We start from the raw sequence: 21,515 nt of genomic DNA on the forward strand, positions 1-21,515 counted from the left end.
AATAGCATTCCACCAGGATGCTGGTCATTTCCACAATCCACTTTTATTGCTTTACATATTTTTCTTAGCCCTTTGAAGAAACAGGCTGAAAATCCAGCCTAATAATCCCTGACCACTGTGAAAAGTCAGAAAATAATGAGCAGGTCCCGATTCCTCTCAGGGGCCTCATTATGAGAGGCTGGCCCACAGCAGTTTCTGTTTTTTTTTTCCTTGAGTCTTCATCTCTATATTTGCTGGCTGCCTCATGGCCCCTTTATGAGCATTTCCAACTGAGTCAGAAGATGGAGGCCCTAGTTTACACTCCGTCACTTGTTAGCAAGGGTTGGCAGGGAATTTGAGTCTCTAGGCCTCAATTTACATAAATGTAAAGGAGAGATCAGCTGAAAGATGTTTAGAACACTTGGAAGTGTTCTAAATGAGTAACATGGATTAAAGTGGGTAGATTAGAATCAAGCAGGTGCACTGTGACCTTTTCTTCTTCACCCAACCATCAGAAGAGTCCTAGATTCTGAAAATACAAATCCCTCCTGTGACGTTCACTCTGAATGTGAACTTATGAACTTTGACCTATTTTGGGTAAGGAAATGAGTTTCCTAATACCCACCCACCCTTCCTGTATTGAGAAGGGCCTCGAAGAGGAACTGGCAAAGAGATGTGATAGATGGTATTCCTTCGCTCCCTCGAATTACAGCCCACTCAGTGGGACCCCGAGCTCATGTGATGCAACCCTTTGAATACAATGGCATGTATTTCATACAAGCGCCTGTATTCCCCATCGCAAACCCTCACAAACACACATCAGTGTTCTGCCTCACTGGGCCTGTGCTGGTGTTTCTCCCTTCTGGATGGAGTCATTCTGAGGCCTTCGGGTCATGACCTTGTGGTGTGCCGAGGTCTTTGGTTAGAGAAGTGCAGCTGTTATCATAAACCATCCGTTTACTCACTGAACTGGATGGTTGAGTGCTTTATGATATCACCACAGAAGGCTACGACAGATAATAGTGCATCATTCAGGGCCTACACCCTGCACAGGACCTTGCTAGTACTCCCTCAATGCCTATCGATTGCCCACATACTTAGACTTTAGCAGAGTTAGTGACTGGTAGGGGAATGTGGGTTTCTCATGGGAAGCTACCAAGGTTTTGTATTGCACCTTATACAAAGAGGGGTTGGAAAACTGAAGTCGCTTCCTAGGAGATATTTGATCTTCAGGTACTATCCCGGTGTCAGAGGAAAGTGGCCTTTTCCAAATGTTATTGTCCGGCCCCTTGTGGTCAGTCAACTATTAGTGATGATAGCTAACAAGAAAGTGGCTGAGGCTGCAGCCCTGTCTCAGCTGTCTACAGCTCATAATCCTTTGGCAAAGGGTCCTTCACTAAGGGCAGGACCAGGAGAGAAGGCTCCCCTGGTCACGGAGTACCGCATGCTCAGGTATGGCTGGTGGCTTTTTGCCCTGTGGAGGAACTTCTCTGGGTCAATTTAGAAATAGCCTTAGAAGTAACCCAGTGATTTGCTTACAAATCCTGCTGATCATCAACACTGCCTGGGGAGCGTGTTAACAATTACTGATAGCCAGGGTCGGCTGGACTCTGGAACCATGGGGGGCTGGGGGTGGGGGATTAGAATTTATATTTTAAATAATTTCTGTCAGTGATTCCAAAGGCAAGCCAGATTTGTAAACGACTTACTTAGTCCAACTGACTTCATTTCATGAAGCCTTGGCTGAGGTCTGCAAGCTGGATCGTGAGAGTTGGGAGTGGAATTTAGGCCTATTGATTCCTAGATTAGTGCACAGTGTGTTGTGTGGCTTCTTTCATAAAACATCAGCTCTCTTTGGGGAGAGATGTGTACAATACCTGTGGGTGAAGTACAGTAAACAGTGGCATGATCCCTTGAATGTGTGAGTCACCAGAATCTAACACTATCCATTAGCTTACTGTAATTAATCCAATGCCTTGGTTAAGAATCCAGCTTCACCACTTACTACTTGTGTGATCTGGCTAAGTCTTAATTTCCTCATCTATAAAATATGAATAATAAAATGAATAGTATCTACCCAATAGGGTTGTTGCAAGGGATCAATGACAGAATATTTGAAAAGTGCTTGATGTAGTGCCTGCCATGGGACAAATGTTCAGTAACTGTTAGCTATTATTTGTTGAGCATTTAGTAGGTGCCAGACACTAATCTAAGAGCTTTGTAGATGCCATCTCTAATGTTCACAACTCGTCTGTGAAGCAGGCATTCTTTTTTTTTCCCCTCACCCGAGGACATTTTTGCATTTATCTTTAGATAGAGTGGGAGAGAGAGGGGGAGAAAGAGAGAGAAACATCGCCGTGAGAGAGACACATTGAGTGGCTGCCACCCACACGACCTCAACTGGGGCCAGGGACAAAATGAAACTGAGGTACGTGCCCTTAGCAGGAACCGAACCTGGGACTCTCTGGTCCGCAGGCTGATACTCTAACCGCTGAGCCAAACTAGCCAGGGTGAAGGAGGCATTCTTGACAAGCCTTCCTGGTGAGAAGAAGGAGGACTGATTGAGCTTATACCTTCCGCTGCGTTGGTCATTTGAAATTGGGCATTTGGTAACCTCTGTTGACATAAGTACATATATGCCATGGTGAAATATCTTCCTGGGGGTATGTCTGTGAAATTTTTGTAAATCTTACTAAAGCTCCTTGAGAGTGAAGCCTGTCCCTTGTGCATCTTGGTGTCTTCTATTCATCTTGGTGTTCTTTGACAAAGCCTAGTCCCTTTCTCCACCCAGGATGTTCAGTTAATGTCAAATAGAATTAGGGGTCATCTCTTCAAGTTGATTAGATGCCTCCTCCCAAGGAACATTTTCCTCCTGGGTCATTCATTTTGAATTTCTTAAGTCATAATGCCTTATCTTGGCATTCAGACCCCTTCTCAATGAATTTTCAATCTACCTTTCCCCCCCTCATGAGTGCAGTGAATGGTTTGTTGAAGGACTATTTATACTGTTGGAAAAATGGAAAACAACCTTAATGTTTAGCTGAAGAAGAATGGTTGAATAATTCATGATGCACTCTATCACTTATACCATGCCATGCATTGTTCTAAGCACTTTTAACATAATTTACTTGTTTAATCTTTAGAATCACTTTGTGAGGTAGATACTACTATCCTCATTTTTCAGATAAGAAAAAAGAGCCAGAGCGGTTAATTGATTTATCCAATGTCACCCAGCTAGGAGGTAGCAGAGTCAGGATTCAAACTCAGACAGCTTGACTCCAGAGTCCGTTCTCAACCATTAACAGTCTCCCAGGGAGCAAACAAATGGTGCATTAAGCCACTAGTAACTTGCCTAAGAGTATTTCCCCTGCATCTAATACAGGCTGAAGTGAATGAATACATATATAGAGAAAATGCTTATAATATACTCTAAATATATACATTAGGATCTGAACTATGGAAAGTTCTACAAAAATACACAGTAAATGACAAAGAAAATAGGCCAAAAGGTAAATTCTGCTTGTGGCCAATTTTTCCACCTTGCTTCTTTTTTTTTTTTTTATCCTCACCTGAGGACATTTTTCTATATTTTGTTCAGACAGAGTGGGAGGGAGAGAGAGAGAGAAACATCGACGTGAAAGGGACACATTGAGTGGTTGCCACCCACACAACCCAACAAGGGCTGGGGACAAACTGCAACCAAGGTATGCACGCTTAGCGGGAACTGAACCCGGGTGGGTCTCTCCAGACCACAGGCCAATGCCCTAACCACTGAGCAAAACTGGCCAAGGTTCACCTTGCTTCTTTATACTTGTTTGACTTTTTAAAATTTCTGAAAGCAAACTTTATCAGTAAAATCAGAGGAAAAGAAGTATTAAAAATAGATTTTTTAAAAACACGAAACAGCCCGGCTGGTGTGACTCAGTGGTTGAGCATCAACCCATGCACCAAGAGGTTGCTGGTTTGATTCCTGGTCAGGGCACATGCCCAGGTTGTGGGCCAAATCCCCAGTGGGGGGCATGCAGGGGGCAGCCAATCGATGTTCTCTCTCATTGATGTTTCTATCTCTCTCTCTCCCTTCCTCTCTCTAAAATCAATAAAGAAAAAATAAAATAAAATAAAACCATGAAATAGTATAGAAGAAGGTTTAGGACAAATACCAACTGATATCAAATACTCTCCCCTCCCTCACACCCTCCCCCCCAAATTTGTTAATTTCAAAGAGGTTTCATTGACCAACACACTCTTGCACAAAGCCTGACCATTACTGCACGTGACTCAGGTGGTCATTCTCAGGTCTGAACACACAGTATGCAGCTTCCACTTTTGTTTGGCTAGATATCCCTTAAGAGAAATCAATTTCCTGGATCTTTTTGAGAGAATTTATAAGTACCTTTGATTTCTCAGAGTCCCTTTGTCCCTGTATTTCCTACCATTCCTGGTGCCTCCGGTCTCCTGGGCAATATTTATGAGTCCTGCTCCTAGATAGCAGGGCCACAGTTTTGGCAGTTGCAGCCTATGAAGTGTCCCTGACTTTGATGGGCTTATCCAGCCTTTTGCAACCTCAGGGCCAGAAGTGGTATAAAACAAAGAGGCCTTAGTTTCAATGCACAACTCGACACTCACTAATAGACTTTAAGCAACTCACTTTAGCCCTAAGACTCAGGGTTCTCATCTCTAAACGAGGATGATAAAGAATCTTACCTACCTCACAGGTTATTGTGAGTCTAAAGAGGACTACCCAAGTAAAATAATGTCCATGTAAGCCATTTGTAAATGTAAAGATTTATATTCACGTGAATTCTCTTCATTTATTTGTAGCTTCCCACTTTCTCATACCCTTTGGAGTCATTGAAAAAGTCCAATCAAAATAAAATGAAATTAAATTAATTAACATTAACAGTAAAGAGACTGAGGGAAGAAGCTTGATGGGAAGGGAACTGGAGGAATACTGTGTGAGACTGAGGGATGTTGAGGAGGCAGATGTAAGAATGTGAGAGGGTAACTGTCAGGCGTAGAACTTTGCAGAAAGGAATGCTGTAAGTCAGGGGTGGGGGACATCCGGCTGGCGGGCCATGTATGACCTGAGAAATTAATGCCAGCTAGCATCACACGCTTCACCAAAGGGAAGCAGTTCTAGCTATCACATTAGGGGTGAGTTAATTAAATGTTTGACCAAATATAGCAGGCTAATTTTTAAGTTGATAATTTTGTATGGCCCGTGAATGATGGTATAAATATCCAAATAGCCCTTGGCAGAAACAAGGTTCCCCACCCCTGCTGTAAGTAGACGCTGTAAGTCTTGCTCATGATGTTTGGTATACCATTTTGTCTCTTTAAGAAACCTTCAGTAAAGACTTCTCGCACTTTTTCATGTTCTTGGAGTGAGGTATGTACTCATTCCCTTGTCCCCATGCATAATCTCATGCTAAGACGCCCTTAAGGCAAGAACAGGAAGAGCTGAGATGACTTAAGTGCACTAGGGTTCTAGAATGATAACTCCTCCCCCAAGGGAGAATTGAATGAGAACTTGCACATAGACTGCCTTGCACATGGTGATTATTATTGTGAGCCAGGAGAAATTTTCCTTAAATATAAGTGATTTGATAACAGAGATGGTTTTTCCTTGTATTTCCTAGGACTGAGCTGGGCACTGAAGCTGATTGGGTGAAGGACAGTCCAACCATACCTATACCCACACTATAGGTTCATTTCTCTGACCTATCCTGATCACACCTTGCTCACACCTTACTCTGAGGTCTGGGAGCCACCAGGCCACTGCTTGCTATACTAGAGGCTATGTGGCTGCCATTTTCCTTGTCTGTGGCTGTGGCTGTGGCCCTCCCCTGAGTCCCATGTCTAGTGTTAACTCTGCCTTCTAGTATCCTCTGCTGCCCCATTCCATGTTCCACTGGCCCATCTGGACAGGAAGAGTAGCAGTCCCTGGTGCCTAAATTAGAGATGCTGTTACTCTATTTCTATTTTATAACTTAGCTGTCTCTAGGCATCTGAGGCCCAAGGTAGGGGGCAAATACAGACCACAGAGCAGTTCCTTTAACCCACAGCACACGCTCATGTTGGACAGTAGGTGCTGAAAGTGTACAGAGGGGAGCTGAGAAGGTTATCTAAGGGTCTTGATGAGCATCTGTAGTGGAGTGAGGAATAAGGGTCTGAGAGGACACTTTCAACTGCCTGCACCTTCTTACCCACCACAAGACTTTAAGAGCATCTCCTCCAGTTCAAGAGTGCTATGAAAATATAGTTTGGGAGTAGGTTGTAAATTTACATTATAAAGTAGGGCATTATTTTTATTAGCCAGTAAGGTACCTAAAGTGATGACAGTGAGCCCTGGCCGGTTTTGCTCAGTGGCGCGGGGATGGAGGTGTCGGGTTGGATCCTGGTGAAGGGCATGTACCTGGGTTGCAGGTTTGGTCCCCGCCTTGGTCAGGGTTGTGTGGGAAGCAACCCATCAACGTGTCTTTATCACATGGATGTTTCTCTCTCTCTCTCTCTCTCCCTCCCTCCCTTCCACTCTACCTAAGAATCAGTGGAAAAAATATCCTCGGTGAGGATTAAAAATAATAATGATTCAGCCTCCTGCCTCTCATTTATAGGTCAAACAGCCCCAACCAACCAGACAGCAACTTTGAGGGAGTAGCCCCTAAATGGAGTAGCTCCCTACCTGCTCCCATCCTGGAAGCTTGCCAGAGGCACTCCTACTTGCCTGCTCTTCTGCCTCACAGCCCCAGAGACTTCATGTCATCTGTGGTCACTTCAATTCTGCAAGTCAAGAATCTACAGTGAAACTTTTCTCGTTTTCCCCATAATTTGGTTGGGGTGCTGGTAAAAAGACAGCTATGGAGTGGACTCAACATTGTAAAGAAAGCCTCTCCTCTGTTTCTTGTTCTTGGTTTCTATTTATCATTGGCACAAAAGTGATACCAAAGAAGAAAGTGATTAAGTTTTCAATGAATGTGGAAGAAGGCTGGAATTGTAGCTCTTCCATTTCTGAGGTGACTTTAGTTTCCTCAACTATACAGTGAGGCTAAGGCCACTACCTATCTAATGATGAGGAGAGACAATATAATTAGCAGAGTGCTTTTGCTCCCCAAATGGTAGGTATTATATGGATGTCCCCTTTTTATCTTCCCTGTCATTGTCATGGCTCCCATTATATCTCCACCCATGCTAGCTTCCAAGTTGGTCTCTGCACTCCATGCTTGCAGTCTCTGCTCCTACCATTCATTTTTCAGCATACTGCCAGAGAAATTAGTGTAAAACACAAAGATACATGTCATACCCCTGCACAAAATCTTTTTTGTTGTTGTTAATCCTCACTCAAAGATATTTTTCCATTGATTTTTAGATAGACTGGAAGGGAAGGGGAGACACACACACACACACACACACACACACAGACAGAGAAGGAGAGAGAGAGAGAGAGAGAGAGAGAGAGAGAGAGATCGATGTGAGAGAGACACATTGATTGGTTGCCTTCCGCACAACCCTGACCAGGGCCTGGGATCAAACCTGCAACCCAGGTACATGCCTTTGACCGGGAATTCAACTCGTGACCCTCTGGTCCACAGGCTGATGCTCGGACCACTGAGCCAAACTAGCCAAGGTGTGCACAAACTCTTTCAATAGTTTCCAATTTTCTCAGAATAAAGTCTAAAACTCCCCAAATAGTCTTATGAGTTTGTCTGCTTCCACTCAATCACACATACATTTTACTGTTATGAGCACCTTCTGTATATTAGACACTAAGCTAAGTGCTTCACAGAGATTTCACATAATCCTGGAAACAGCACTGTCTGTAATATCTCCATGTTATGGAAGAGGAAAGGGAGGCTCAGAGAGGCAAGGGAACTCACATCAACACACAGCTAGTTGTCAGGGATTTGGATTCATTCTTCTTGGCACTCTCTCCAACTGGAGCTCTTTCTACAGAGCAGTGATGCTTTCCCAGCAGCTGGGAAGGGTCAGCAGAGGCAACAGTAGGGGTCCAGGATCTGGGGAGGGAGAAAGCAGTGTTTGGAAGAAGGGTACTGGGGATGAGATGAGGATGTTGTTACCTCTACTTTTCCAGACTGGCGGTAGGGAGTGGCCACCTCGATTCTGGGCCTGGGCTTCAAGCACTTGCAGAGTGTGTACCCCACCTCCTGTGCCCAGAGGACCTTCCACTTGCTGGTTCTTCCTCCCCTGCCACACCCCCTTCCCTTCAATCTTAGAGCCAGGGGCCAAGAGGGTGCTCTAGAGGCACTTGGGAGACGATTACTGCCTCAGATAGTCACATCCTTTCTACCCAAGCGGTGGCTTAAGGCTGCTTGCAGCCCTTCTGCAGGCGGTGTTCTGTTTTAGGGAAGCGGCCAGGGCCCACCAGGGAAGGCCATTATGTGGCTGGCGGCGCTTGTTCAACACGCATTTTCCTCTCGCCTTCCTCTAGTAGCCCCAGCGAAGGGGAGGAACCCGCTTCCTTCCTTCCGGACCACCCTACCTGTGGCCTCTGGCCCACCAGCCAGCAGATCATTGGGGTGGAAGTCTGTGCGCGGGATTCGACCTCACTCCTTCCTTTCTGTCTGTCGCATTTGAAAGCACCGAGTACGTGCCACGCCGGATGTCGGGAGGCTCTCGCCTAACCCGAGAAACAGTTTGTTGCTTCATAGTTTACATAAGAAATCGAGGCTCAGAGAAGTTAAGTGACTTGTTCGCGGTCACGCAGCCAGAATTATAGTTCCTGCTTATGACGATGAAAAGTGGGAGGGTGCCGGATTCAACCCTCGGGACCTGGGGTAGAGACGGCATTGGGGGATCCTCGCCCCGCTGCGTGACCCCTCTCCCCAGCATCACGTGGTACCCTACCCGGCACCCCTGATCCTGAAGCTTGCTCACTAGCGACCTCCAGAGGGCTAGTCCTATTTGGGGTTCCGTGCGGTGGGTGAACCCACTCAGTCTTCCTATTTGCATAACGGAGACTGCTGCTTCCCCGCCCCTTCACTACGCTCCTCTTCCCTTCTTCCCGAGTCCCTTCCACCCTCATCCCTTGTCTCCCGCTCCTCCCCAGCAGACCCTCCTCCCTTCGGGGACTCCAGCTTGGGGCTCCCAGCCTTAGGGCTCTCCTGCCCCCGCCTTGGACAGAGTTCTGAGGCACCCGGGGGAGTGGAGTCCTGGGCTGGGCCAGCTGGGGAAGACGCCTGGGGCACTGCCCAGCGCTAACAAAGGGAGCCAGCTGCCGGCCCGCTGGGGTGTTGAGCAGGCGGAGCAGCCGCAGCCTCCGCGCCGCTCGCGCGCAGAGTGAGTAGGGGTGCTGTAGGCCACGGCGCAGCCTGGGGGGCTGCCCTGCCCCCGGGAGGAGTGCCGCGTAGGGGTTCAGGAGGGGAGGGGAGCGGCGGCCCCAGGCGCGCCTAGTGCGCAAGAAATCGGTGTCTAACGCCGCCTCAGCCACCTTGGTTGCGGGCTGGCCACCTTTTGGTTCGGGGTGCCTGTGTTTTTGTCCTGGTAGAGGGGCCGCCCTGGTTTCTTGCCAGCTCCAAGCTCCTGCTGACCCACAACAAACCCACGTGTGCTCGGCCACCAGGAGCCCTGCTTTCTCCACAGCACTGTCAGTAAGGAAGGGTGGGACGCCTTGTAACTGCCGGGCTCCTTCAGATCCCGCCTGCCGGATTCAAAGACCAGGAAACAGCTTCCCTGGGTGGGTGGGTGGGTGGGTAGGTGTGTGTGTGTGTTGGGGCGGGGGGGGGGGGCAGCACAGGCACTATAACAAACACACCTATACCCAGCTCTGGGATCCCTGAGCGCAGCAAACCCTTAGGAGCCGCCCTGCGGAACCCGGCCATTGTCTCAGCTCCAGGGTGGGGAGCAGCGCTGGGGGCACGCTTGCTGGAGGAGGTCGACAAAGCCACCGGGGCATCAGACCAAACTGCCAGACTTAAACAGTGAAAAACGAAACAAGAGAGCAGCTACGGGAAGATTACTGCAGGCTGAGTCTGCCCTCTGTGACCAGGACAACCCCTCACTTCCACCTCACGGAGGTTTTAAGGGTCTATGGGTCCCCCTCCAAAAAATGACCGAGCCTATTACACCATTGCCCCTGCGCTCTGGTGGGAGGTCGCGAGCACCTCCGCAGCCCGCTGAAAGAATGGTACAGTTTAAACAGCGCCCAGCGTGGTCTTGGGTTTCATTTGCGCTTTGCTTTGTAGGTCTGCCCTGCGTCTAGCCTGCCCCAGTGTCAATGGCCCCTTTTGGCTTGTTATGCATTTTACTAGCAAGGCTAACCGAGGCCTCCTGGGGGGGGGGGGGGGGCACTGTTATCTTCAGTTCTATTGGAGTTTGAGAGGAATTCCGAGGTCTGGAAAGAGAGGCCTCTGGTTTTTTTGTTTTTGTTTTTTTTGCTTACTGATTCTCAGCTCAGCTTTGCAGATTTTGGTTAATCAGACCAGTTCAGGCAGTAGCAAAGATGTCTGAGAGGATGAATTGGCATTTCACATGTTGGTGTTGGTGCAGGAGTAAACCCCGCACATTGTGGGAGTAGGAATGTCGGCACCACTGCTTTAGTGCGCTTGATGAGCAATTGGGTTGTGGCTTCACCTTGGCTAGTACGGCTGGAGATTAGCTTGTCTCTCGGGAGAACTGGGGAGCTTTCAGCCCCACACAACTTTTAGTGAGAATCTAGAGAGCATCCACGGAATCCACCTATTTTATAGGTGGGAAATGGGGACCTGTTGAGTTCAGCCCCTTGTCCAAGTTTAAACTGAAATCCCATACAAAGACAGGACTTGAGTATGGGTCTCCCAACTCCCACACTGCACACTGCCAGGCAGACAGCAGAAGGCAAAACCAGGCTTCTGTGGTTGGCCTAAAAGGCAGTGGCTTTAGGCAGAATAGAGTTAAACAAAGAAAGTAATTCAGATTGAAAGCTGCACCCTTCCATTATCCCTTTCGCGAGTTCTTCTTTTTTTCTTTATTGATTTTAGAGAGAGAGGAAGGGAGAGAGATAGAAACTTCATTGATTGGCCGCCTCCTGCATGCCCCCCAATGGGGATTTGGCCCACAACCTGGGAATGTGCCCTGACCTGGAATCCAACTGGTGACCTCTTGGTCCACACTCAACCTCTGAGCCACACTGGCCAGGCAGGAGTTCTTTATTCATATGAGAAAAAGATATTTAGCAATTCCCTACTCTTCTTCTAGCCCTTCATAAGCTTAGTTATTTTTCTCTCCTGGCTTTCCCCTCCCTTCAAATTGGAATAGGGCCAACTGTGGAGACTTAGATGTTTTGCCTCTCATTCCTGTGCCAGAAGGCCTTTGTTTGGGCATAAGCATGGGCTGTTGACATCAGCCCCGCTGGGAAGAAAGTATCTCTTAGCAGGCTACTCCTAAGCCACTTGTGAAAGAACAAAGCATTGTTTTCATTGATTTTATTTAATTAAAATTTTTAATGAGAGTTCCATGTAAGTAGCTGCTTATTTTTGTATTTGGCAGAGGAAAAATTGGAAAATCAAAAAAACACTTGGAGTCTGGGTTTTCCCGAAGCTAACATGCTGTTTTACTATGTCCCTGTTATCTCTTGGCTGCATTTGTTTCTTTCTTAGGATTTCCAGGGTATTTCATTTTCATGTTGATTGTACCTGGCATAAAGAACTTCAGAAATTGTCTATAAAAACTGAGGCCTAGAGAGGAGAAATTGCTTGCCTAAGGACACTCAGTAAGGTATCTGCTTTTAGTCTCTCTTTTTCTTTTTTAATTCTCACCCCAGAATATGTTTATTGATGAAAGAGAGAGAGAAAGAAGAGAGAAACATCAATCAGTTGTATGCACCCCAGCCAGGGATCGAACCTGCAGCTTTTTGGTGTATGGGACAACACTCCAACCAACTGAATCATCCAGCCAGGGCTAGTGCCTCTTTTTGTTTAAAAGGGAAACTGTTGCATCAAAAGAGTTTTTGTTGGTATGCCACAGTAAAGTCAAAGTTATGATGATGGTTGTTATAACAACCACCTTTAAGTCAGATAATGAATTCCTTAAGGATTCAAATAGGTTTTGGTTATTAAACAAAGCCATAGCTCTCAATGGTGAGGTTATCATTGGGGATCTGTTTTCTTTAGTGTTTACTAAATGGTTCACTTTACTCTTGCCCTGGGCTCCCATAATATAATTTTTTCCCAGTAGGGAGCTGCTTTGAGTATAATCATGAAACAGAAAGCAGCAAAAACTCAGAAGAGAGAGACCCACTTAGCTCTTTGTGCTACTGAACTTCTTGGGCTCCAGTTTCCTTACTTGTACAGTGGGAGTCCCTTCTGCTCAGTGTCTGCACAGTCTGTTCTAGTGAAGTGAAAGATGCTCAGGCCTCAGAGTCAGAGAAGTGGCTTTGGGCCACCCCTCTTTTCCACTGTGTCCCCTGAGAATCAGCAGGCTGCATCTACATTGTATAATATGAGGGGAAAATTACGCATGAATCTCCTGGGGTGGTTATGAGTATTAAGTCAAGTGACCCACGCTTAGGACTGTTAAGACCTCTTGGCAGGTTTGGGTGCTCCCAGCTTTTTAAGTGGCAGAAAATGATGGGGGTGGGGGGATGACCCCAGAGGTTAAGCACTGTGCTCAAGGAGACCCAACCGAGTCACAAAGAGGTGTGAATGTTTGCCAAACTGTAAAGTGGGCCTTTGGATAGCTGTGAAATGTGTGTGACTCCAAGGTAGATAAACTTAGTAAAACACAAATGAAAAGCAAAACCAAAACTTTCAGGCCCAAATGAGTGAGACCTAAAGACATTCCATTCATTTATTTCATATTTACAGACAAGCAGGCGGGTTGGGTGGGGGTGTCCTGTGCTCAGCCTGGAGTTATAAAGAACATGACCCATTCTCTGACTCACCACCCTTGCCCAGAACACATTTGGAGAAAATAGATCTCATTTATTTCAATATTGACCTGAGTGGGGTCCCCTGTTCTTCATAAATAAAACAAGTGGTTAAATGAGGGCGTGGAAGAGGGAAGGGTTCAAAGAGAATGTGTTTGTCTACAAATGTGAGGATGTGGTAGCATTAAAAAAAGACAGGAATAAATTGTTAATGAAATTCATGGTAATCTTCTGGAACATTAGAGTCCTGAGAATTTGCTCAGACCTGGTGTCAGTGATTTGTTCAATAAGAACCAAATTGGGGGGAAAACATTTTTATTGCTTGTCTGCATGTATATTACATGTATGCTCCATATATTCTGATTCTGAGAGATGTACTTTTTATGGGCTTATATGTAATGGTAACATAGTTTCACATTAAATACTTGGGTGATTTTCTAATCATTACTAGAAGGGTCAAGTTAGCCTTTAGAGTTAATTTGGTGATTTAAAACTTTTTTTTTTATCCGAGGACATTTTCCCATTTTTTGTTCAGATAGAGTGGGAGGGAGGGAGAGAGAGAGAGAGAGAGAGAGAGAAACATTGATGTGAAAGGGACACATTGAGTGGTTGCCACCCACATGACCCGGCCAGGGACAAACTGCAACCGAGGTACATACCCTTAGTGGGAACCGAACCTGGGTCTCTCTGGACCTCAGGCTGACGTTCTAACCGCTGAGCAAAACCGGCCAGGGCAAAGCTTTTTTTTTTTTAAATAAGTTTTTATTGAACTTTTAGAGACAGAAACATTGATGTGAGAGAGAAACATCAATTGGCTGCCTCCTGCACATGCCCTACTAGGCATGGAGCCCACAGCCTGGGCATGTGCCCTGCTGGGAATCAAACCTGGACCTCTTAGTCCATGGGATGATACTCAAGCCACTGAGCCACACTGGCTGGGCTAATCTGGTGATTTAGATTGTGTTTATCATTTTGATTATAAGAATAAAGCATGTCCATTGAGGATAATTTGGAAAATTAGAAAAATGTACAGAGAAACAGAAAAAAAATTCCATTATTCAAAGGTAATGACTGTTAACATTTGGTAATTTTTCTTCTGGTCTATTTATTTTATTTTTATTGTTGAAAGTATTACAGATGTACCCCCGTTTTCCCTCCAGTGACCCCTTCCTCCCCACTCCCACCCCCTCCTGCTTTCCCCAAACTGATGTCTCTGTCCATTGGTTGTGTGGTCTATTTTTTCAAATGGATTTGCTTTTTTCTAAGTGGTTGAGAGACCATGGTATGTACAGTTATCTCTTAATTTCTTGCTTTTCTTGCTTAATTGTCTCATATGTGCATCAGAGTTTGCATCTGCATGAAAGTTGTGCCTTTTCATTCATCACCTATGTCAGCTGCTCAGCATCTCCTAGGTCACGTGGCAACATTTCACCTTCTCTCATAGCTGAGTAGTATTCTGTTATATGTATGTACCACATCTTCTTTATCCAGTCGTCTGTTGAAGGGCACTTTGGTTGTTTTCATGTCTTGGCCACTGTGAATAATGCTTCAGTGAACATAGGGGTGAATATATCTTTGCAAATGAAATGTTTTCAATTTTTTTGAGTGGATCCTCAGAAGAGGGGTTTCTGGGTCCTCCATTCTTAATTCTTTTGAGGATGCTCCATACTGTTTTCCATAGTGGCTGTACCAGTTCACCTTCCTACCATCAGTGAATGAGGGTTCCTTTTTCTCCACAATCTCTCCAACACTTCTTATTACCTGTCTTGTCAATAATGGTCATTCTAACAGGTGTGAGGTGGTATCTCATTTGTAGTTTCGATTTACAATTCCCTCATAGCTAGTGAAGTTGAGCATCTTTTCATATATTTATTGGCCATTTGTATGTCTGAGAAAAGTGTCTGTTCAGGTCCTCTGCCATTTTAAAATTGGATTGTTTGACAAACACCAGCCATTTTTATTTTAGAAGTCTTAAGTCCAGGGTGGAGGGGAAAGGGCCCTGCATATGGCCTTGGGTTTTAGTCCTGCCCTTGTGAGCTCCAACGATTTACTTTAACATCCCAGTTTTCAGTTTCTACATGTGTTAAATAAGCAACTCGAGGATCATTTATTATTTCATTCCTCACGTATTCAAATGCCCACTCTAAACCAGAGGTGTAGAAGGAGAGCCAGCTTCTAAGAAGCTCACAGTATGATGGAGAAGTCAGGGTAACAAGAGACAAATGCAGGATGCTGTAGACCAAGAGGAGGGGCAGCCCCTCATGACTGGAGCAGTGGAGAAGGAAGACTTCTTGGAGAAGGGTCATTACTGGATAGTCAAACCACATCTTATTTTTTTCTTTATTGTAATTCACTCTGAGATGAACATGTTTGTGACTAAATCTCTTCATATTCCAGATAATTTCCAAAGAATAGAATCCTAAAGTTGGAATCACTCAGACACACTTTAAAGGGTATTATCATTTAAAAAGCTAATAAGTTTAGTCCCTGTTACATATGAAGTCCTAAAGTACCTAAGTATTATATCTTATAGGAACAATAGAAATTAGGAATACAAGTAATTTAGGATATAATAAATTATCACCAATTTAGATTTGGACAAAGTACTTAATCTCACTCCCTTACCTCACTGGGCCATTCTAAGGATAAAGAAAATCATAGCTAAAGAGTCCAATCTAGCCTAGCCGGTGTGACACAGTGGATTGAGCGTCCTCCCTTGGACTGAGAGGTCCTGGTTCCATTCCTGGTCAGGGCACATGCCCGGGTTGTGGGCTCCATCCCCAGTTGGGGGCACGCAGGAGGCAGCCAACGTTGCTTCTCTCTCACATTGATATTTCTCTCTCTCTCCCTTCTTCTCTCTCTACAAAATCATTAAAATATATTAAAAAAAAAAAAAAGTCCAGTATAGTGCCAGGTATACAGGAAGCACTCAGTAAGTGAGAGCTATTATTGTTATAATTGGGATTTTTACAAGCTGTAGAAACTTTTGGTCCTAATATTTTTCTTACCATGATAGCAGGCAGAAAGTTAATAAGAGTGGAACTTCCTACCAGGTAACAAGTCGAGAGAGAAATGATAACTCACATGATGCATTATTTAAAAATTCTTATTATAGCCCTGGCTCAGCAGTTAGAGCGTCGACCCGCAGACCAATGAGTCGTGGGTTCAATTCCAGTCAAGGGCATGTACCTCGGTTGTGGTTCATCCCCGGCCCTGGTCAGGTTGTGCGGAAGGCAACCAGTTGGTGTGTCTCTTATCACACTGATGTTTCTCTCTATCTCTCTCTCCCTCCCTCCCACTCTATCTGATAATAAAAATAGAAAAATATCCTTAGGTGAGAAATAAAAAATAAAAATAAATAAAAAAGTCTTATTATGGAAAATTTCAAACATACAAAATGTGTAATGAACCCCTATATACAATCACTTATCTTCTACGATTACAAAACTCATGGCCGATCTATAACTCTGTACTCTACCCAGATTACTTTGAAGCACCTTGTGACACCTGCTCAGCCAAAAATATTTCATCAAGTTGCATGATGGGTATTTGAGGTATTTTCCTGTGGCTCTTGGAGCCTGTCTCTGCTCTCATTGTTGTGGGACCGAGAGAGAGAAAGACAGAGAAAGTTGGAGAGACAGAAACTGACAGAAAGTGCCAACCTGAGAACTTCTAAATTTTACTGCTCAACTGAGTTTTCCTGCCAGGTCTTGTGTCCCAAAGAGACAGGGTAGAGGGAGCACTGAATTTAGTCAGGAGACCTGATTTTGAATAAGGGCTCTACTCTTAACCAGTTGTAGGATTTTGGCAAGTGACTTTTGAACTTCTTCGAGCACATGTATAAAAATACAGTGAGGCCCTGGCTGGTTTGGCTCAGCGGTTAGAGCGTCGGCCTGCGGTCCCGAGAGACCCGGGTTCGGTTCCTGCTAAGGGCACGTACCTCGGTTGCAGTTTGTCCCTGGCCCTGGTAGGTCGTGTGGATGGCAGCCACTCGATGTGTCCCTTCACGTCGATGTTTCTCTCTCTCTCTCTTCCTCTCTCTCCCTCCCTCTCTATCTGAACAAAAAAATGTCCTCGGGTGAGGATAAAAAAAAAAAAAAAAATACAGTGAATATTGAATGAGTTCATCCAAGTGGCAGCCCAGCAGCTCCATATTAGTGGGCATGAATCAGACTTCATCCCAGCCTTCTCTCCCGGAGAAGCAGAGTTTGCATATGGAATCAAGGTCACAGACGAACGGCCCCTCTGCAACAGGACGTTTTCAAGGAGCATTGCCACCGGTCTCTCATTCCAAAGATGTGGTCATGGCTCAGATGAGCGCCTAGCAGGCAGAGTACCCCGGCTTTGCAAATCTCTCTCATCCCCTCACTCATCCCCTTACCTCTGATTTGTGACTGAGGACAAGGCAGCCCAGAGAAAGAGACAGGCTCCCCTTTCCCACTCCAGTTTGGATGAGTCTTGGTCACTTCTAACTCACTGCTGCATTCAAATACACACACACACACACACACACACAATTGATTTATTAGAGAGAGGAAGGGAGAGAGAGATAGAAACATTGATGTGAGAGAGATACGTGGATCGGCTGCCTCCTGCATGCCCCTTACTGGGGATCGAGCCTGTAACCTGGGCATGTGCCCTAACTGGGAATTGAACCAGGACCTCTCGGTCCATAGGCCAATGCTCCATCCACTGAGCCACACCAGCTAGGCCACACAGGAATTTTTGATCGAACTAACAGAAAAATGTTGACATGATTTAGTAATTAAGTCAAAGTCTTCTCTTGAATCCACTGGACACCCATTATGTGAGGGCCTGCAGTGTGACTTGTGTTCTCCTGCTGTTGCTCACTGACTGTGTGGCCTTGGGCAGGATGCATGCCGTCCTGGGCATGTCCCCTCAGGGACTCAGCTCTCAGCTCTTTAGTCCCTTCCAGCTCTGAGATCATCGGATGGCAAAGGGTGGAAGATACAGGTCAGGGAGCTTTTTCACATAAATAATAAATGAAATTTCTTTGCTTTTAGAATCTACAAATAGGGTAAAAAAAATCACCCCCTCACTGTTTGCCTTCATTCCTCCCAATCCCAGTGCTCTCCGAAGTGACTACTGCTTAGTTTCTTGTAGGTCCTTTAGCGCCTTTTGCATGAATTTTTGTTGTATTCATGGTTATGTGCAGATACATTTAAAAATGGACTACATTATGACTGCCACTTTACAAATGCCTTTGTCACTGTACTATATGTATTAGAGTTATTTCCACATCAGTGTATACATATTTTTTCACAGCTGCATCACATTCTATATTAAGGACGTGTTTACTTCACCAGTCTTCTGTTGATGGACATTAATCTATTTCCATAAAAATATATTTCTAAGTATATTTAGACCTTGCACATACAGAACAATGGTTGTAAATGTCAGTGGCTAAGCTCTGGAAAGGGTGGCAACAGAAGGGGTGCATGCACACTGAGGACCGCTCCCTGGAAAGCTGGAATAAAGGGCTCCCAGAAAGTAACTGGATGGAAGGCTATTTTTGGAGCCAGGCTGCCTAGTTGGGTACCCTTGACTGCCAGGGCAAGAAATTGAGCTGCGTCATCACTTCCTCCTCTTTTCACTGTCTCTGGCACTTGCAAATTTGTTTCTGTTCTCAGGGTCACTGGGGACCTGATGGAAGGACTGGAATTTGAGTGAGGGAGGAGAGAGAAGCCAAGAAGAGGGAGATGTGATCTCAGGCTCTGGAGGAGGGACTGTGCCAATTCTGCTCCACTCTGTCAGGTGGTTCAGACCCATCTGGAGCGTTACGTTTCCTTGGGTCCAATACAGATCATGATTAAATGAAGCACCCCCAAAATGGGCTACTTAGAAGCCGAGGTTTCAGACACCATGTTGGAGGCAGAATAAATACAGAAACAGGGAGTTTCTAGCCTGTAGGAGATAAAATAAAAGAGGCGCCTTCTTCACATGGAAGAGGAATTAGAGTGGCTGCTGCCACTCTCTCTGTGGAGGGGAGAACCAGTCCAGGACGCGGGAGAAGTTGCCGGATGGCAGATAAGGAACTTACTCAGCCGAACTGCGCAGCCATAGAACAAGCTATGTCACAAGGCAGTGGACTTCCTGTCACGGGAGGATCCGAGCAGAAGTTGCAAGTGAATGGATTTGCTATCAGAGGATTCCTGCTTTGCAGAAAGGTTGATTTAAAATGCCCCTTCCAACTTGGAGAGTATATGACTCTATGACTGTATGGCGAGAAGCAGAAAGATGCTAAATTGGACTGAGTGGGTGGGACAAGATAGGCAGGATGTTGCACAATGTAACTGGAGCAGCTCTCACCTGCTCTGAAAAGGTGAAACAAAATGGAAATCTTCAAAGGAGGCTTAAACATTGTTTCCCCTGGGTCTTGGCAACCCTCCTCATGTCTGTCCTTGGCTTCAGCTCTGCTTGACTCTTATTCATAAATTACTTCCACAGGAATAAATATATCACATACACTTTAGTTGACCAGGAAATCTGGCAACCAGAAAAGAACTACATGTCCCAGGAGGATAATTGTAATTTTTTTCATTACAGTCTTTCTAAATTTGCATGCATCTTCTGGTTTCCCCAGCACAGTGCTGAGACACCACTCAGCCTTAATTTTAGGAGTGCTCTGCCCTTTGCAACCTCTGGAAGGGTCTCTGAGCTGGAGGTGACAGCTCCCCCCATGTTGAGTGCTTGTCCCTTTCTTTCCTGTGGACGAGGAAGAGCCTCTTGGACTTAGCCAAGGCTTGGAGAGGGAAAATGGCAAGTTTACCATCTTCTGGCTTTTGCGGTGTGCCTGGGCCTGAGGAGGCACTGTGTGTGTTCTCTCATCCAGTCCCCATGGCAACATTTGGTGTCCTGATATCATTAGCTCCATTTGCAGTTGAGAAAACTAAGTTTCAGAGACCCACCCGAAGGGTCATTGTTGGTTGTTAAGTAGTGAAGCTGGTATTGGGTGTAGCACTTTCCTACGTCATGTTATAGGTTTTCTCACTGCTGGTAGTAGCCAGTCCTTTGCATCTAAGAAGTGCTTTGTCCTTGAGTTTCACTGGGGGCTTGGCTGAGTTTCTTCTTACAGGGCAATGGGAGCATTCTATCATTCCTCTATGAAAATATGAATGGAAATAACTTTGTGGACAGTCACACGAATAGCATGACATTTGGATCCAGCATACACTTTCTAATTTCCTTTTTTGGTCAGAGTGATTTGTATCAAGCCGGTTTGCCTTTTAAAAAATTTGGTTATAACTGGGAATAAACACTGGGAGTGAGCATGGCCGCAGATTGGTGGTTACTACTGCTTAGCTACCTTTAAATGCCTTGAGCTTGTAAATGGAACTCAATATCAACATTGTTAAGGGCTTATCTTGCAGCTGTGCCTCTAGACTCTTAAACAATGTCTTCTTTTGTAGAGTTTATTTAATATTACTTTGTTCACCAAATATTTATTGAGTGCCTATTATGTGCGAGGCATTGGAAATGTCTACATAAAAACACACACACGTTGTAGACATGCACACACATACTCAGGGTGGCTAGCAGGGCCTTGGAAGTTAATGGCAGATAAACTTCCTCTGTTACCCTCTTCCTCTCTTCTCAGAGTCCTGGCTTTGTTTACTTATTCAACAAACATTGGACTGTGTTCTGTAGCGCAGTGCTTATTTTTGGAACATAGACCCAAATATTCCCACAGTTCTGTTCCTCCAAGAGCTTAGTTGAAGGTGGACATGCAGATATTAATTATAATACAGTGTGATAAGTATTAGGATTTGGTGCACACAGTCTGGGCAGAAGGTACAGCCAATTTGGGAAAGCTTCCTGGAGGAGGTGATGCCTAAGCTGAATCTTAGAGGGCAGTATCTGTTAGCCTCTGGGAACAGGGCATTTGCAGAAGGGGCTGCAGGAGCAAAGATGTGGGGGAACCACTAAGAGTCTGATATGCATGGAGAGAAATACACCAGGCAGGAAGTGGAGAGGGATGGGGCTGGAACCATTGCATACATTATCTAATATTTTCATAACCTCCCTGTGTGGCATATACTATTACCATCTCCATGTCACAGACAAAGAAACGAAGACTGAGGGAGTTTGGAGATTTGTTTAATCAGACAGCGACTGAGGGAGGTGCTAGGACTTGAATGTAGGCTTGCTGGGGCACCCCTCTCCCCCGCCAGTGCCTGCAGAGGCAGGTTGGGAAGGTTTGGTTTGCTGGCTAAGATGCTTGTTTCCTCTCTATTCATCTATCAAGGGTAACACTCTTGCTGAATCCTCTGTCTTCCACTTGCCTCGGTGTTTTCCAGCTTACGGTTAAATTGGGATGAGCGGGTCTGGTGTTGAAGCCTCTTATGTGTCTTAGTTCTAGCTTTTATACTTTTTTTTCATTCAGAAAATCAGTAGTCCAGAAATCTTAAAAACAAGAACAAAAATTACACACACCAAAACTCTTTATGTGCCCAACCATATGTGACAAAGGAGAGGGAGAAAGTTCACCCTCTTTCTCAAAAGTTTGAGGTTCATTTAGTAGCTCAGGCATTACCTGTGAATCCTTTAGTTCAGAGAAGCTCTTTCGGGCTGAAGAGGAAGCAGTCAGTGTGGGTGGGACGAGTCTAGAGCAGGTGGGCCTTGAGCTGGCCCTTTGAGGATGAATAGGACCAGAAAG

General features: G+C 45.4%; 1 protein-coding gene and 1 long non-coding RNA gene across 3 annotated transcripts in view; one reads left to right on the forward strand and one right to left on the reverse strand.

The window, feature by feature from the left end:
• Nucleotides 1-6,739: 6,739 nt before the first annotated feature.
• LOC118617059 lies at nt 6,740-8,832 on the reverse strand. The gene is made up of 3 exons (XR_004956778.1): nt 8,477-8,832; nt 7,854-7,991; nt 6,740-6,759 (listed from the first exon to the last, which is right to left on the reverse strand). It is a non-coding gene; the product is annotated as an uncharacterized LOC118617059 (long non-coding RNA).
• Nucleotides 8,833-9,019: 187 nt separating this feature from the next.
• The window catches only part of ST6GAL1 (ST6 beta-galactoside alpha-2,6-sialyltransferase 1), a 119,617-nt gene continuing 107,121 nt past the window's right edge, over nt 9,020-21,515 (forward strand). The window contains exon 1 of one of the 2 annotated variants that reach the window (XM_036242560.1): nt 9,020-9,273. The gene's annotated coding sequence lies outside the window, so the exon portion shown is untranslated. Of the gene's footprint in view, nt 9,274-11,666; nt 11,689-21,515 lie in introns of those variants that run through there. The other variant, XM_036242562.1, reaches the window with a different exon arrangement.

This window comes from Molossus molossus, unplaced genomic scaffold (genome assembly GCF_014108415.1).
Source record: "Molossus molossus isolate mMolMol1 unplaced genomic scaffold, mMolMol1.p scaffold_m16_p_5, whole genome shotgun sequence".
NCBI classification, from domain to species: Eukaryota; Metazoa; Chordata; class Mammalia; order Chiroptera; family Molossidae; genus Molossus; species Molossus molossus.